Consider the following 16,163-nt stretch of genomic DNA (forward strand, 5'->3'; position numbering starts at 1 on the left):
GCAGATTTTCACTCCTTGCCAACTCACATTTTTACCACTGCTCATGCTGCAGAAACATATGTAGCTCCCAAGTATTGGGAGAGCTACATATCTAAGAGACTCATTGAAATTCAAAGTACTAAAAGAAGGTTGTTATCCATCACTTAAAAGATTACTCCCTTCAAAGAATAGTCATACTGTCTTAAAAGCTCCCACTATAAAAGCATCACCCTTAGTAGACCACCATTTAAGATAACTGTGGGCAAGTGCTCATGCTTCAGATTCATACCTCTCAACCTGGAAACATCAAAAATCTGGACAAAGGCCCATGAAAAATAGGTTCAAATCTGTACGCTAATTAACATAAATTGTACATACATAATTATGTGACCCCTCCCACTCCAATGGAATTGTGGGATACTAACTTTCAAATGCAAACTGGAGAACAGACAACCAAAATATGGCCCCAGAGTCACACTGCAGCCATTCCAATGTCCCATTACTTGGCTATTTCTCCCCACTTACATTGAACTCTGTAATGTGCATACTCCTTTACTTCTATTATTATCTGGATTTTATTTTAAACTTTTATTTTACATTTTATAGCACAAACACTAATAGACATCTGCTAAACAAAGTAATACAGTCTCACAATGAAAATAGACTTAACATTAAAAGTTGGTTCTTCCTTGTCTGTGTGTGTATGCTTATGGCAGGAGGGAAAAGAGAAGACAACTAGGAAGGGGCCAGTTTTTTAATAAGCTTACATATGCAGAACACATGACAAAATTTCTAAATGAATAAAACTATTTTAAATAAATGTTAGGCCTTAGGAGAGTGCTTGTATACACTGAAATATCTGTACAGAAGGATTATCAAAGAGGAAATCCCTTGCAAATTACTCCAATGAGTTGATATATTTTTACTAAAAAAGGCAGATCTGCAAGCAATTATGTTATGTATTATCTTGACCTGTAAACCTTCCACCCAAAATTTAAAACGCTCTGCTGCTATGACAAATTATGAGCTATAAACCATTTCTTTCTGTTTTAAATAATATCTAATAATTGCAAATTCTTCAGTTTGGCTCTTTTATTCTCAGTTAAGTATAACGAACATAACTTTTCTTAATATATTTTAACTACCTGTTGGACCAGTTATTTGTTTTTGGTTGTGTTTTTCTGGTAATAAAAGGAAATATAACAACAAATGCCAACATGTAATGTCAATAAGCAATGTTTTGGATGGTGATCGGCAGTATCTACCCAGTAATGCTTCACCCCTTCTGGCCTACCTACAACACCTGTGGGTAAACACTGCAGAAAGCACATCCTCAGCACTGATTATTGCTTGAATATCCCATCAAAAGGAAAGAAAAGGCTTTACAGCAAGCACTTGTTAGGTTTCCCATCACACACACACAGACACACACACACACACACACACACACACACACACACACACACCTCCCAGAAGCTGCCGTTTGAGTACATAAGAAGCTGAAGCTGCCATTGTACAGATATAACACACAGTCTTAAAGAAGCTGCCATTGTACAGAAATAAATTACATCAACCTCCCAGGAGCTGCCATTTGAGTACAGAAGAAGATGAAGCTACCATTGTACAGACATAACACACACACACACACACACACACACACACACACACACACACACACACACACACACACACACACACACACACACTTAAAGAAGCTGCCATTGTACAGAAAGAAGTAACAGAAACCTCCCAGAAACTGCCATTTGAATACAGAAATAAGTAATACACACTCAAAGAAGAAGCTGCCGTTGAAATAATTAACAGAAACTTCCCAGACGCTGCCATTTGAGTACAGAAATAAGTAACACAAGCCCACCCCCTCCCTGCTACTCAACTGTTTGAGTACAAATAAGTAACAGAAGCCTGTGAAGCTAAGAGACACACAGTTAAGCCATTTGAGTACATAAATCATAAGCATTACATAAACTTTAAGCACAGTTTCTCCTGCCTGCAGCCATTAAGTAAAAGAAGCTGCCATTTGAGTACACAATAAAAGTATCCAAGTTACATAAATAAGCACAGTTTCTCCTGCCTGCAGCCGTTAAGTGCCTAAATAAGTAATAGAAGCTGCCATTTGAGTACACACAATAAAAGTAATCAGGTTACACACCTTAAAGAAGCTGTCATTGTTTGTGTACAATAATAAGTAATAGAAACCTCCCAGAGCCTGCTGTTTGAGTACAGACAAGAAATAAGTAATACAAGCCAACCCCCTTCCTGCTGCCTGGCTGTTTGAGTACAAATAAGTAACAGAAGCCTGTGAAACTGTGAGACACACAGTTAAGCCATTTGAGTACATAAGTCATAAGCATTACATAAACTTTAAGCACAGTTTCTCCTGCCTGCAGCCATTAAGTAAAAGAAGCTGCTGTTTGAGTACACACAGTAAAAGTAATCAAGATCAAGTTACATAAATAAGCATAGTTTCTCCTGTCCTGCCTGCAGCCGTTAAGTGCATAAATAAATAAAAGATGCTGCCATTTGTCATATTTTTTACCTGGAGGCTGGAGGAGGACTGTAGCCGAGCCAGGGAAGAAAGATGATTACCTGAACACAGACCAGTCTGCAGAAGCTGACATCATGACGTCAGAAGTAAAAAAAAAAAAAAAAAAACAGAAAATGTGGAAATTAAAGAAAACATGTGGGAATTCATGGCACCCCAATGTTCTGCCCTCAAAACTGGTATTTTCCAAGGAATTCGGTAGAGTTGAGAGGACTGGTCAGACTTGGCTTTGCATTATGGAACAAACTTTCCTCTGAAATAAAGTATATAGCATCTCTATCAAAATCCAAAAAATATCTATTTTAACATTTCCTCAAAATGCTAAATGCAAGTGTTTTAAAGACTATGGATGATTACTAAACTCTACAAAACCAATAGTCTACTGTGATTAGCAACCATTGAAGTCCACCTGCATATTTGTTTTTATTAATTAGTAAAACAATGTATAATACTAAGTGATAAATCATTTGTATTATCTATTTTATTTTAGACAACAGTAATCCCACCACTACTTTGTAAATATATCTCTGTACTACTGTCATTCTATTGCTTCACTTTGTATGTTTTCTAATGTTTTCTCATGTATTGCTTTCTGTAATCTTTTTACTTGGTCTACACTGCTTGCACTTCTGTCCCCAGTCAAGGTTGAAAAGGGTCCTTGGACTGTTACCAAATAAAAAATAAATAAATATGTGCATGCATATGTACATACATATATAAAAAAACAACTAAGCTACTAAGTTCATAGGTTACAAAGAGGAGGGAGATACTACAATATGTCTATCCAGTGACATCATATGTATGATATTTCCAGAGGCTCAATGAGTTAATTCTTAGTCTGCGGGTAACTTCTTTTCATAGGAGCTTTCTTAGCTCAGATTTAAATTTTGTTAATGTTTGCAGCATTCTGATTTCATTAGAGAGTGTATTCCAGCTGACTGTTCGTGGTCTAGAAAAGACCCTCTCTCTTATAGTGGTTTTGAAGTATAGATGAATATGTATAAGCTTATTCTCCTGGCTGGACCTCAGGGAATAAGTTTGTTCTTTGAAGGAAAGTTTTGCTTTTAGTTGGAGATAGTAACCTATTTTATGATTTTAAACAGTAAGGTCCTTACTAAGAAAGTCCTTCTATGGGTTACAGGAAGCCACCTGAGCCCCTTTAGCAGATTGCAATAAATACCATATGGGTCAGCTAGTAACGCAAATCTGCAGGTCTTATTTTCATCAGATTGTAATATTTCAGTATTTTATGGAGTTGTAGAGTTATCAATGGAAGGATGTATTTTTGTTTGTAAATCAGAATGTTTCTAGCAAATGTTGTCCTAGCAAGTAGTGATTAAGATCTTATAGCATAGTTAGAATTGTTTAAATACTCTGCTTGTAATACTGCCAATATGAAGTTTAAAATTGAGAGTAAGATCCAGTGGGAGTACTAGGTATTTCAATTTATATACATCAGGAATATCATTGCATAGCCTGTCTTTCAGTACTGTATGCTGCCGCAAATATGATAATTTATGTGGTGTGGCAAAAAGCTAAATGTTTGCTTTCTTTTGGATAATTAGCAATTTAACGTTAGTAGCCCACTTTTGCAATTCAGTAAAGACTTTTGGAGTTGGTATTGTAATTCAGTGGGGACTTTGTAGCTTTCAGTGAGCAAGACATCATCGGCATATAATATGGCATTCAGAAGTAGAAGGTCATAGAGGATGTCATTAATGAATAGTGAAAACAGAAGGGGAGTAGCATCTAGCCCTGGGGGCACCAATGTAAATGCTTCCTTTATCAATGAACTGATTGATATAGTAGACTTAAATGATTCTATCTGCAAGGTGACTTTGAAACCATGTAATTTTCTTAAAATCAGAGTTCAGTTTACTCAGTTTGTTTAGTAATAGATTATGGACAACTGCCCCAAAACTCTAGCAAACTCCACAAAAACTCTATCTGTAATTAAGTCATCATTTATATTGTAATAGATGGCATCCATTGTAACAACTACAGCTACTGTAGCGCTGAAGGCCTTTGGAATCCATGCTGGCAATCAGATATTAGGCAAAGTTATTAAAATATTTGAAGATTCATTTATACAGAAGATTTTCAAATATTTAAAACATACGTTAAAAATGGATCTATAGTCTTTTATATCATTAGCTGAAGATAGTTCGGGGAGTGGGGTGATGATGATGATGTGTTTGAAGACAGCATCTCTATCTTTAATAAGTGGACCCCATCTTCATGGTACATTTCAGGCCACATGTCATTTGTGGTGGGGTGCACTATATAAATCCCTCCAACCTCTTCCATTAAGTTGTTAACCCTATTCCTAACCTACTCTACTGCTATAATGGATGAGACTGTATACTAATTAAACCTCTGTACCACTTCAGACCAAATAAAACCAGCCTGAGGCTACCACTGTTTTAACATTTTGACATGATGCTGGCCCAAATCCATCCCATATTTGATTTGACCAGTTATTCTAGTCAGAGCCTGCTGTTCTGAGGTGTTTCCTCTTCAAGGGCCTAATAAGTTAGCAATCTGCTCTATGATTGCTGCACTGTCTCCTTGACTGGAAAATATTCTCCCCTTTGCCCTCAGCCTAGTTATATTTCTGTGAATGCCCAGCTCTGTTCCATATTCATCTGTCTCCTTATGCATGTCAAGTGACCAGTTCTCCTTTGCACTTATCTTTCATACCTCAACATTAATGCCTTTTGGCCTATTTTTCTCTAAGCTGTTTGCTTATTCCTCTCAGCCAGTGCATGCCCGTGTGCTCTGTGTTCTCTGGGCATCCATCCCCTCTTGTCTGTCCATTGCATATCTCATGCTTCTTTTACTTGCTTGGCTCTTCCTTCCTTTTTCTATCCTCATCTGTCATAAACACCTCAGCGAGAAACCCACCTTCTTCAAAGTAATCTTTATTAATTAATCATTCAACCAGTTTGCACTTCATGCTGTTGCAGAACATTGCCTGCTTCTTACTCAGGTGACTGTTGTTTTCTACTCTAAGACCTTTGTTGCTTCTGTACCTCTTTCTGGGCTGTCTGTTCATCTCAGTATCTTGTTCCTTGGCCACTGTATCCCTTTTCCCAAATTCTTTGGAATCACTGTCCCTGTGTTGGATTATAGAGCTTATGCTTGCTGTTACACTAATGAATTCCACTATGCTCTCCTTTTTGAATTTAGGATTGCATGTAGCTGACGTTACAATTTGCTTTCCATCTCTTGTTCTCTCACTGGCATGTGCAATCATAAATCAAACTTTCTCAATGATCCACTTGCTTATAACAGTGCCTAATGGGACCACTGGCATACCTGTCAGTGATGCTTGTGACTGTTATCTCTTCTTCTAGCTCCTTCAGCTTATTTGTTTATTCTCAGCTCTATTGTTCTACCCTTTCTTACTTTTTTCTTAAGAATGTATCACATGGTATCATCCTAGTATATGTCCATCTGCAGAACTCAGCAATGTGTTGTAGCAAACTGGTTGCTTATTTTTATAACTGCCTAAATCTAATGAAAAAACAGTAGAAATGCCGAACCACTAGGAATGAACGAGAACTTCTTTATTAAAATACAAATGACTGAGCACTTTCACTTTAAACATTCAAAGGCTTCTTCAGAGTCATTTGCCATTAATATAACACCGCCGTTAAATAGCAAAAGTACATGTGATAAAACAACCAACCAGATACATCTTAGCCATTTTAAATAGACAACAACCTCAATTTAAAGTGACATTACCTAACAAGTCAGGTTAAAAAACATTTTTTATACATATTTCATGGTTTTTTTTAAACCAACTACTGCAAATCATGCAACAAAATTGGGTTGCAAAAACCCTTTGAATCTTTTTCAGTGGTGTTGATGTTCGCCTCGTTATTTCTAACTATATAAATAAAGCTCTTTGTTTTAGTATTGGAATTAAAGAGATGTTATCATTAAGCCCTGGTGCAACTGTAGAGTTTAAACTAAGTTGCCATCTAAACTCTCTTGCCTCTACCTAATTTGTCATCACCTCCATTTTCTATGAATAAAACTCTGTCTATCATAAAAAAGATAAACCTTTTAAAATTAGTACATTTAGTACTGTGAAGATAGAGATCATTATGTACATCCTTATTTTTGATTGCTTTAATGTGCTCACTAATTCTATCCCTGAGACTACGTGTAGTTTTACCAATGTAGAATCCAGGGCAGGATGTACAGGTTGCTAACTAAACCATCATGGATGAATTACAGTTGCATTTTCCAGGGCATTTTAAAAAAACGTTGCAACTGGCCACCGAAACATAAGGGCCATCATTAATGAACTTGCAGTACCTGCAAGCCCCACATTTAAACATTAATGACCTATAGCCCATTTGTTTATTTCTGTCACATTGCCCTTCCAAAATATTTTTGATGTTTTTGCCCCTACTATACACCATTTGAGGTTTTAAACCAAGTTTTTCCTTTGTCTGTTGTTCCAAACAAACAAACAAACATCCCAACATCTATTAATAGTGTTGACTAAACTCGGAGTCTGGTCATTGTAACGCAAAATAATAGCGTCACCTTCCCTTATTTTTTTGGTAGTTTGCAATCGATTACCTCCAGTTCCTACAATGGGCTGATAAAACAAATTTCTTATGAGCCAGGAAAACCTCACCATCTGCCCTGTTATAATACTTTTCCGTCGATGTTGGGGATGACAACTATGGTAATGAAGTAAAGTATTAGAAAACGTTTCTTTCCTAAAGCCAGCACTGTGTAATTTGTCATCGTCATCATTTACCCAAAGGTAAGCAAGCAAGCTCCACATTTTTATTGTTTTTTTGTTGAATGGTCAGTGTGCCTGTTGGCACAAGTGTTGTGTTTTTTTGTTAATAGTTTTGTATCCTGCCCCTGGGAATGAGCGTGTTCTTTACGTGAAATTGGTAAATGGAAGCACTCTTGGGTGAACTGTTTGCTTCTGTGCAGAAACTATCCATGTTGTTGTTAAAGGACAGACTGAGAGATGCTGAGGAGAAGTCCTTAACCAGTTCCTAAGCAGAATTGTTCACCCTCCATACTCCGCTGTTAACAGAGAGTGGAAATATAACTATGACAAGGAATCACAATCTACAAAGTAGAAGTGATATGTCGAGCTGGTTTGCAGCACTGGAAGTGGATTTTGGAGAAGGAACGAGTGAGAAGACTAATATGCCAACGCTAAAAAAACAGATAATGAACTTCGAGAAGTTATGCAAAAAATATAGGTCTTTACAATTAGATAATGCTTTTCTAATGAAACTGTTCACGCTCAAACAAGTCCCGAAGGGGTTGAGACTGTGGAAACTACCTTTGGGGATCGAAATTGGGTCCACAGCATATCGTGAACTAATTGAGCTTTTCGATAAGGCTGGATTGGAAATGTTGGCTATAATTATAAAGAACAATCAAGGTAAGTTGACTGCACTACAAATTTAAATAATTGTTTTAAATCAAAGCATTGCAAATGACCTGTTATTTGAGCAATACAACCAAAAGTACTGTAAGGTGCTACGTGATGTGGAGGTTTTTGTTAAAACCAACCTAAATATTAAAAAAGCGGAAATTGATAAGAGATACTGCTGACTATAAAAATAATCAAGTCTACCCCCATTGGTGCTAAAACTAGACCCACTATTAAAGTGGAGCAAGATAGTGAGAGGGGAAATTACTTTAACATTCAAAACTCCACAAGAAATGAGGATAACACTTTTGGAGAAGAATGCGATGAGGAAGAAGTTTTTTTAGGGCAAGACCCTCAACCCAGGAGGTCAGAACGCTTGAGAAATCAAGTGAACTAACCCCAGGAATCAACAGAACTATTCTTACAACAGAAGGCAAAGGGGTGGGGGGAGAAGGAAATGGAACCCGTAGATGTTGTTATTAAACAAAGTACTGTAAATGGACACAACATTGAAATGAATGAGATAGACTTTTACAATGATTTAGACATCAGTGTGGAAACAAATTTAGACACACTTTTCGAATGTGACATTATTAAAAAAATGGGGATTGGCAATCTATAATTTTAGTGACCTAAATGTTGGTGAAATGCATTTTTATTTGTTGAGAAAGGGACTTTCCTTTGTTTCGGATTTTAACTCAGACATAGCAGACATTTTAATTAGTTTGAAACTGTATGTAAGGCAGTTAAACTTGAGATTATTTTTTCAAGGGGAATCCACTTGAAATCTGGAGTGGCGACTTAACTTGAGATGGAAAAGTGTGTTTATTCCCCTTAATAACTCTGAAACAGCACTATTTGAACAAATGTGTGAAACAGAGATTAAGGAAGTAACAACAAGGAGGTTGCACTGTCAAGGGAATTTAACAGCAGAAAAAAAGGAAGTTCTCACTGATTTGGTCAGAGATGAAAACATTCGAATTATGAAACCTGACACAGGTGGAGGGTTGGTCGTTATGCCTCAGACTGATTATGTTTCAAAAATGTTTGATGTTCTTAATGACCCCTCCACCTCTTCTAGGGTTTTTAAAAATGAAGTAAATAGGGCATGCATGAGAATTGATTTCTTTCTATCTGATGCATTTTTCCAAGGAGTTATCAATCAAAATGACTTAAGATTTTTAACTGTAGAAAAAACAATAATACCCAAGATATTCAGCATCCCTAAAATCCACAAGAACCCACAAAATCTACCCTTTAGACCCATAGTAGCAGCTAAAGGATCATAAACGGAACCACTAACAGCATGGGTGGATAAAGTGGCAGGACCAGTGCTGAAGGATGCCAAACACATTGTCAGATATTTCTGGCACTGCCTTGAAAGATTAGGATTAAATAAGGATGCAGGCTACTCTTTTAACAATAGATGTCATAAATCTATTCTCGGTCATTCCACATGTGGCTGGATTAGAAATGTTTCAGGAGAGACTGTTGAAAAATGAAAAAATAGATAGGGCAAAAGTCAGTTTTCTAGTTGAAGCCATGGAAATCATATAGAGAAATAATTTTCTATCATTTGAGGGGGAGTTATTCCATCAGATATCAGGGGTAGGTATGGGGTGCGAAGTGTGCCCCTGTATTAGCAAACCTGGTACTTTTGGAATGGGAAAGAAAATGTATTTTTGACACCCCATTATGGAGAAAATAAAATGTTATAACCGATTTTTAGAAGACATTCTGATTTTATGGCAGGGTAATGAAAAAGAGGCCCTTGATTTTGTAGAATATTTGAAGACTACAAGCTCGTTTTTGAGGTTTAGCAGTAGATGGAAAGCAAATGAAATTGACTGTTTGGATATAGACCTTTGAGTAAACGATGATGACGACAAATTACACAGTGCCGGCTTTAGGAAATAAACGTTTTCTAATACTTTACTTCATTACCATAGCTGTCATCCCCAACATCGACGGAAAACTATTATAACAGGGAGATGGGGAGGTTTTCCAGGCTCATAAGTGACGAAACTGCGTTTAAGAAAGAAATGTACACCTTAATAGGGTTGTTTATTGAGAGGGGATACCCACTAAAGTTATTGACAAAAATAAAACATGAAGTAATTATGAAAAGAAATTTGTTTTATCAGCCCATTCTTGGAACTGGAGGTAGTCAATTGCAAACTACCAAAAAAATAAGGGAAGGTGACGCTATTATTTTGCGTTACAATGACCAGACTCCAAGTTTAGTCAGCATTATTAATAGATGTTGGGATGTTTGTTTGTTTGGAACAAGAGACAAAGGAAAAACTTGGTTTAAAACCCCAAATGGTGTATAGTAGGGGCAAAAACATCAAAAATATTTTGGAAGGGCAATGTGACAGAAATAAACAAATGGGCTATAGGTCATTAATGTTTAAATGTGGGGCTTGCAGGTACTGCAAGTTCATTAATGATGACCCTTATGTTTCGGTGGCTAGTTGCAACTTTTCCTTAAAATGCTCTGGAAAATGCAATTATAATTCATCCATGATGGTTTACTTAGCAACCTGTACATCCTGCTCTGAGTTCTACGTTGGCAAAACTATACATAGGCTCAGGGATAGAATTAGTGAGCATCTTAGAGCGATCAAAAATAAGGATGTACATAATGCTCTCTATCTTCACAGTACTAAATATAATAATTTAAAAAAAATGTATCCTTTTTGCGATAGAGTTTTATTCACAGAAACTGGAGGTGATGACAAATTGGAGGTAGAGGTAAGAGAGTTAAGATGGAAACTTAGATTAAACACTACAGTTGCACCACAGCTTAATGATAACATTTCTTTAATGCCAATACTAAAACAAAGAGCTTTAGTTATATAGTTAGAAAACATGAAGCGAACATCAACACCATTGAAAAAGAATTGCAAACCAATTTTGTTGCATGATTTGCAATGGTTGGTTTAAAAAACATGACATATATATAAAAATTGTTTTTTACCTGATTTGTTAGGTAATGTCACTTTAAATTGATGTTGTCTATTTAAAATGACGAAGATGTATCTGATTGGTTGTTTTACCACATGTAATTTTGCTATTTAAGGGGGTTGTTGTATTAATGGCAAATGACTCTGAAGAAGCCTTTGAATGTTTAAGGTGAAAGTGCTCAGTCGTTTGTATTTTAATAAACAAGTTCTTGTTCATTCCTAGTGGTTCGGGATTTTTATTGTTTTTTCGTTGAATGGTCAGTGTGCCTTTTGACACAAGTGTTGTGTTTTTTTGTTAACTGTCTAAATCTACTCTGGAACAGTGAATTCCTGTATATTACCATGTTAAATATAGTTATGTCTGTATTTTCAGTCCTTGACTATTGGATTATCTGTACCCTTACTCATTTCTCTGTTTACATTCTTGACCAACACCTCTCAAACATCTATCTGTAACTTTACTAATGTCACCGTTTTATTAATAAAAATCTTGTATCTGTGTAATCTGCATTTCTGATTATCTGTGTTTGTGTGTGTGTGTGTGTGTGTGTGTGTGTGTGTGTGTGTGTGTGTGTGTGTGTGTGTGTGTGTGTGTGTGTGTATTACATTACATAAGAACTGTTATCTCATGTCACTGTTCCTAATGTTGTTTAATCCCTCTTTTTTCAATACTGTTGAATATCTGATGCCCTAGAAAAGAAGACGAGGAATAAAAGGCACCAGCAGTCAAACACTGGACTAGTCCCTTCACAAGAAAAAAACTTTCTCTGCAGGGATTCAGCTGCATGTTTAACTGCTTGGCTGTAACCTTACTATCTCTCCTCAGTCTGCTTCACCTCTGATGTCATGCCTTGACTGCGTCTCTCTGCTGCCTTTTACATCCTCTAGGGAGGCAGAGTGCAACATCCAACCGTTATTACTACCCTAATCCCACACTTTTGTCTCTGGTAGCCAAAATATGCTCCTTTGTGAGATAATACCACTGGTGTACGCAAACAGTGGCTATTTTTTAAGCACTATTTCTTAACACCTACAGCATGGCAGATTTTCATCGCATGCCTGGCCTACAGCTCCTGCCTGTTTTCACTGTCTCCGGAAACATCTTATTGTCTGTATTTTGTGCTGATTTTTTTTTATATCTGTTTGGTATATCTGCTTGGTCTTACTATCTGTGGTGGTGGTGCTGCGGTAGCGTTGTCACCTCACAGTAAGACGCTGACCGGTTCGACTCTCAGCTAGAGCATCTTCTGCGTGGAGACATGCGTGAATGGGCGTACCTTCATTGAAGGTTGTGCATTAGGGCTGGCAACTCAGCACATAAAAATCAACTGCCAATCATTAGCGGACCGGAGTTCCGCTGTGTCGACCCCTAACCGGGAAAAGCCGAAAGACAACATCTGCTTGGTCTTTCTCAACATTATAAACTTGTGGAGTCTGAGGGATTCCAGCCCTTCTGGCCTAACTGAACATGCTCTCTGCTATTTCATTATTAAACCTGAGCTCATGATTATTTAAAAAAAAAATACTCAAAGTCAAAAACTTGTACTGCATTAAGTAGCCAGTGAACAGCTCATCACCTTAAATCAGTACACTAACAGGCAGACCCAAACCGGTTTCTGTCATACGTGTTACTTCTACTGGGAAGGATAAATATTTATTTATTTATTTATTTGTTTGTTTGTTTGTTTGTTTGTTTGTTTATGTCTGTATTTATGCATTTACACTTTGTTGACTGTGTTAGTCTGAATAGGCCAATGGCATCTTTTCAGGGGTAACCTGAGGTAGTATTCATACTAAGTGACTGATAACTCATGAATTAAACTCATCTCATGTATACCAGTAGGTATGTCAGATTATCATTAAAAATACAAATGTTAGAAATGGGAATATTGTTTGGCCATTCTGATAAGCAATAAGGCCAGTTACTTTGTGTTCCTGGTTACAGGTCTAAAAGAAACACTGACTCCTTGATGTTAAATTGTTACATTCTTATGTACACTGAAGTCTATTAAACTATCCATGACAGCCCTGAACTGAGAAAAGCAATCTGGGTGGCACAGTAGTGCAGCGGTTAATGCTGTCGCCTCACAGCAAGAGGTTCTCCGGTTCGATTCTCGGCTGGGGTGCCTTCTGTGTGGAGTTTGCATGTTCTCCCTGTGTTCACGTGGGTTTCCTCTGGGTACTCTGGTTTCCTCCCACATTCTAAATACATGCTTCTGGAGCATTTCTCCCTGGGCCTCCACTGAAAACAGGATCTGTGGAACCTAGTCGGACTTTCCCAGTCAACAAATGTTACATAAAATGTTACATACATACATAAATTGCCTCAGCTATGAAAGAACTAGTTATGTGGTCTAGTTACAACTTGAGTAAAGAACCTATCACTCCTATATGTGTTTTTTAAATCTAGCTTAAATTTTGTTGTTTCCATGGCTCAGTATAATAGTCATAGGTTTCATTTCCCATTGCGACCTTTAAACTCTTATCTCTGAAAATTTTGAGTGCCAGACATAGTTTCCGCATATAGGTCTATAATTTATGGTATACAGTTTGAGTGTCTAGAGCCTTGTTTGACAGCATTCATCAAAGCAGTGGTTTTATTTTGTAAATTTCCTTTGCATCATTTTCATTAAATTTGCATGTTTATGTGCACAATCAGACACTAGTGTTCCATCCTAGCCTAGGCTCAATCAGAATAGTGTCATACATATTAGTTATACTAGTTGTATCCAAAGCTCTCACTACGCTCAGCATTTGTTGACAAAGCCAAAAATACTGTGGCCAAAAAGTCAGTGACATTTTTTTTGAAATATTACACTACTTCAGTTAAAAAAGTTAATAGAACAGATACGTTTTGCATCAGCATGCATTTTCTAAACAGGAAAAATAGCAGCACATCTGTAAATCCTCAATAATTTACAAAAAAAAATCTTTTTATGAGGGACAGGGCAAAAGTGTCAGCAAAAATTAGGTATGTTCTACAAAATCAGACAGATAAGCAGAATGATTGCAATTCTTATGCTTACAGACTTTAACTTAATAGTCTGTTTGCTTCATTTTAAGTGTTAGAACATTTAACTTGAAACCTTAAAGGCCCATCTTTTTAATTTCATTTGCAGTGGAGAGTATCTGATTGTTACATAGAATATTCTGGAAAATTCATTTACTATCAGATATCATGACACTGCTTTTGTTATTAAATTCTAATCCATGAGCTACATTTCACTGATTGCATCCTTCCTGTACTGATGTGTAGTTGTTCAGGCTTAACCTGATCTGAAATGTGCCGAATGTTGCAGTTGTCAGCAGCAGCTGGAAGTTATTGTGATGCTTTATAAAGATACGTAGACCACCAAGCACAGAGGATTAAGGCTATGATCTGTTAACAAGCTACATCCTGTAGTAGAGGGTTTGATTCTCTCAGCCTTCATTTGCCTGCTGTGTGACCTTGAGCAAGTCACTTAACCAGGTAGTTCTTTGGGAATTTGGAGTAGGCTCCTTAATATGCTCCTGGAATGCATGCCTAATAACTACCTAAAATGATTCTCAGGAAGCACTTCTATTCAGAGTTGTGAATGGTGACACAGAATCTTTTCTCTACACTGCTAATATTTTAGTCATTTGATAATCTACCTTCTTAGGTACACTATTTCTTCATTTTTATTTGTTTAGAGTATCTGTGAATGGGATAGAATCAAATGTCTTTGATAAGTCCAAACAGGCTGCTTTTAATTAGAAATCAGTATCTGAGATGTGGCTAACCAGTTCATAAAAGACTACTAGTCATGTAAATGTGGACTATCCATGAATAAAGCCATATTCAGCTATATCATGTATTCAGATGTAATTATTATTTTAACAGTAACATGGTAATACAGCATTGCTAATTATGGAAGTGAGGCTTGTAGGCCTGTAATTATTTTCTACAATGTTTTCTCCCCCTTTAGACATTAGTAACACTAAAACTTTCCTGTAATAAGGTAAACAACATGTGTAGTGTAATGATTATAAAATCCATTATCTTTTATTCAGATTTTTTCCTGCTCCATATGCATATTAATTTGACTCTGTATAATGCTTTGCTTACTGTATCCTCTTTTGTGTAGTGTAGGGCAACTAAAGTTATTTATGGCTGGGCATTCCAATAACAATAGGTGTATTTTACATTTCTGTTTAGTAAACTGCTTTTCCGAAGATGAGCCATTTTCTTATTGCTTTACTTTTTGTTCGAATTACATTTAGCCAGCCCTGGATTCCTGTAAAGTGCTGCAGTTAAAAACAATGAACTGTTAAATTAATCCATAAAGTAAATGTTTGGATTGCAAAAAAATTTACTGTTGGGGCAAAATGCTGCATGCCAAGTATGGCAGGTGTACAGACATTTGCAGTGTCTGCAGTGCTGATTGAATTCTTTGTTGGCAGAATGCTCATAAGAAACTACCAGTAGCATGGCTCTAAAATGCACTGTAGTCAATTAAGCCACTTGAAAGAGGAGATAAGAAATTGTGGAGAGCACCAGGAAGTGCCTAAATCTGAGTGCTCTCATTTATGGCAAAAAATACAATTTTAAACTATTAATGTGTCAGTCAGGTGGCATTTTCTCACATTGTTTATAATGCACACATGCGGGGAATGTGTGGGTAAGGTCAACAGTTTTATGTGCGACCGACACCCATGATATATACATCTCCACTGTGGCATGTGTGCCCATCACATGAACAGTGAGTGGCACCACACTCTTACAAAGCATTTTTAGGAACAAAGTCCACAGTATTAGTAAATGTAATTGCTATAATGCCTGAATTGTGGCGTTATGTCAGGGTTCCCAGAAATAGCTGACAAAAAAGCAGTATATGAAACGCTGGCAAAAATATATGAAAATGGGAAACATGCAAAACAGCACCACAGCCTAAAAAGACAACCCTATAAAAACAAGCAAAGTTTCTCACTTGTCTGTGGAGCTACTACATGCAGCATGTCTGAAGATCCTGTAATGACATGTATAAAAATAAAGGTTATCACTGCACACTTACACCATACTCAGACATCTCAACATGCATTAACATGGGTAGCACTTAGCCTGTCCTAACTGCAGCGATCTAAACATGCATTAATATGTGCAGCACTTAGACTGTCCTTGCTACAGCCATCTCAACATGCATTAACATGGGTAGTGCTTAGCCTATACTTACTGCAGCCATATCAACATGCATTAACATGTGCAGTACTTAGACTG

This window comes from Protopterus annectens, chromosome 12.part0 (genome assembly GCF_019279795.1).
Source record: "Protopterus annectens isolate FY-2018-M chromosome 12.part0, PAN1.0, whole genome shotgun sequence".
Classification (NCBI taxonomy): Eukaryota; Metazoa; Chordata; order Ceratodontiformes; family Protopteridae; genus Protopterus; species Protopterus annectens.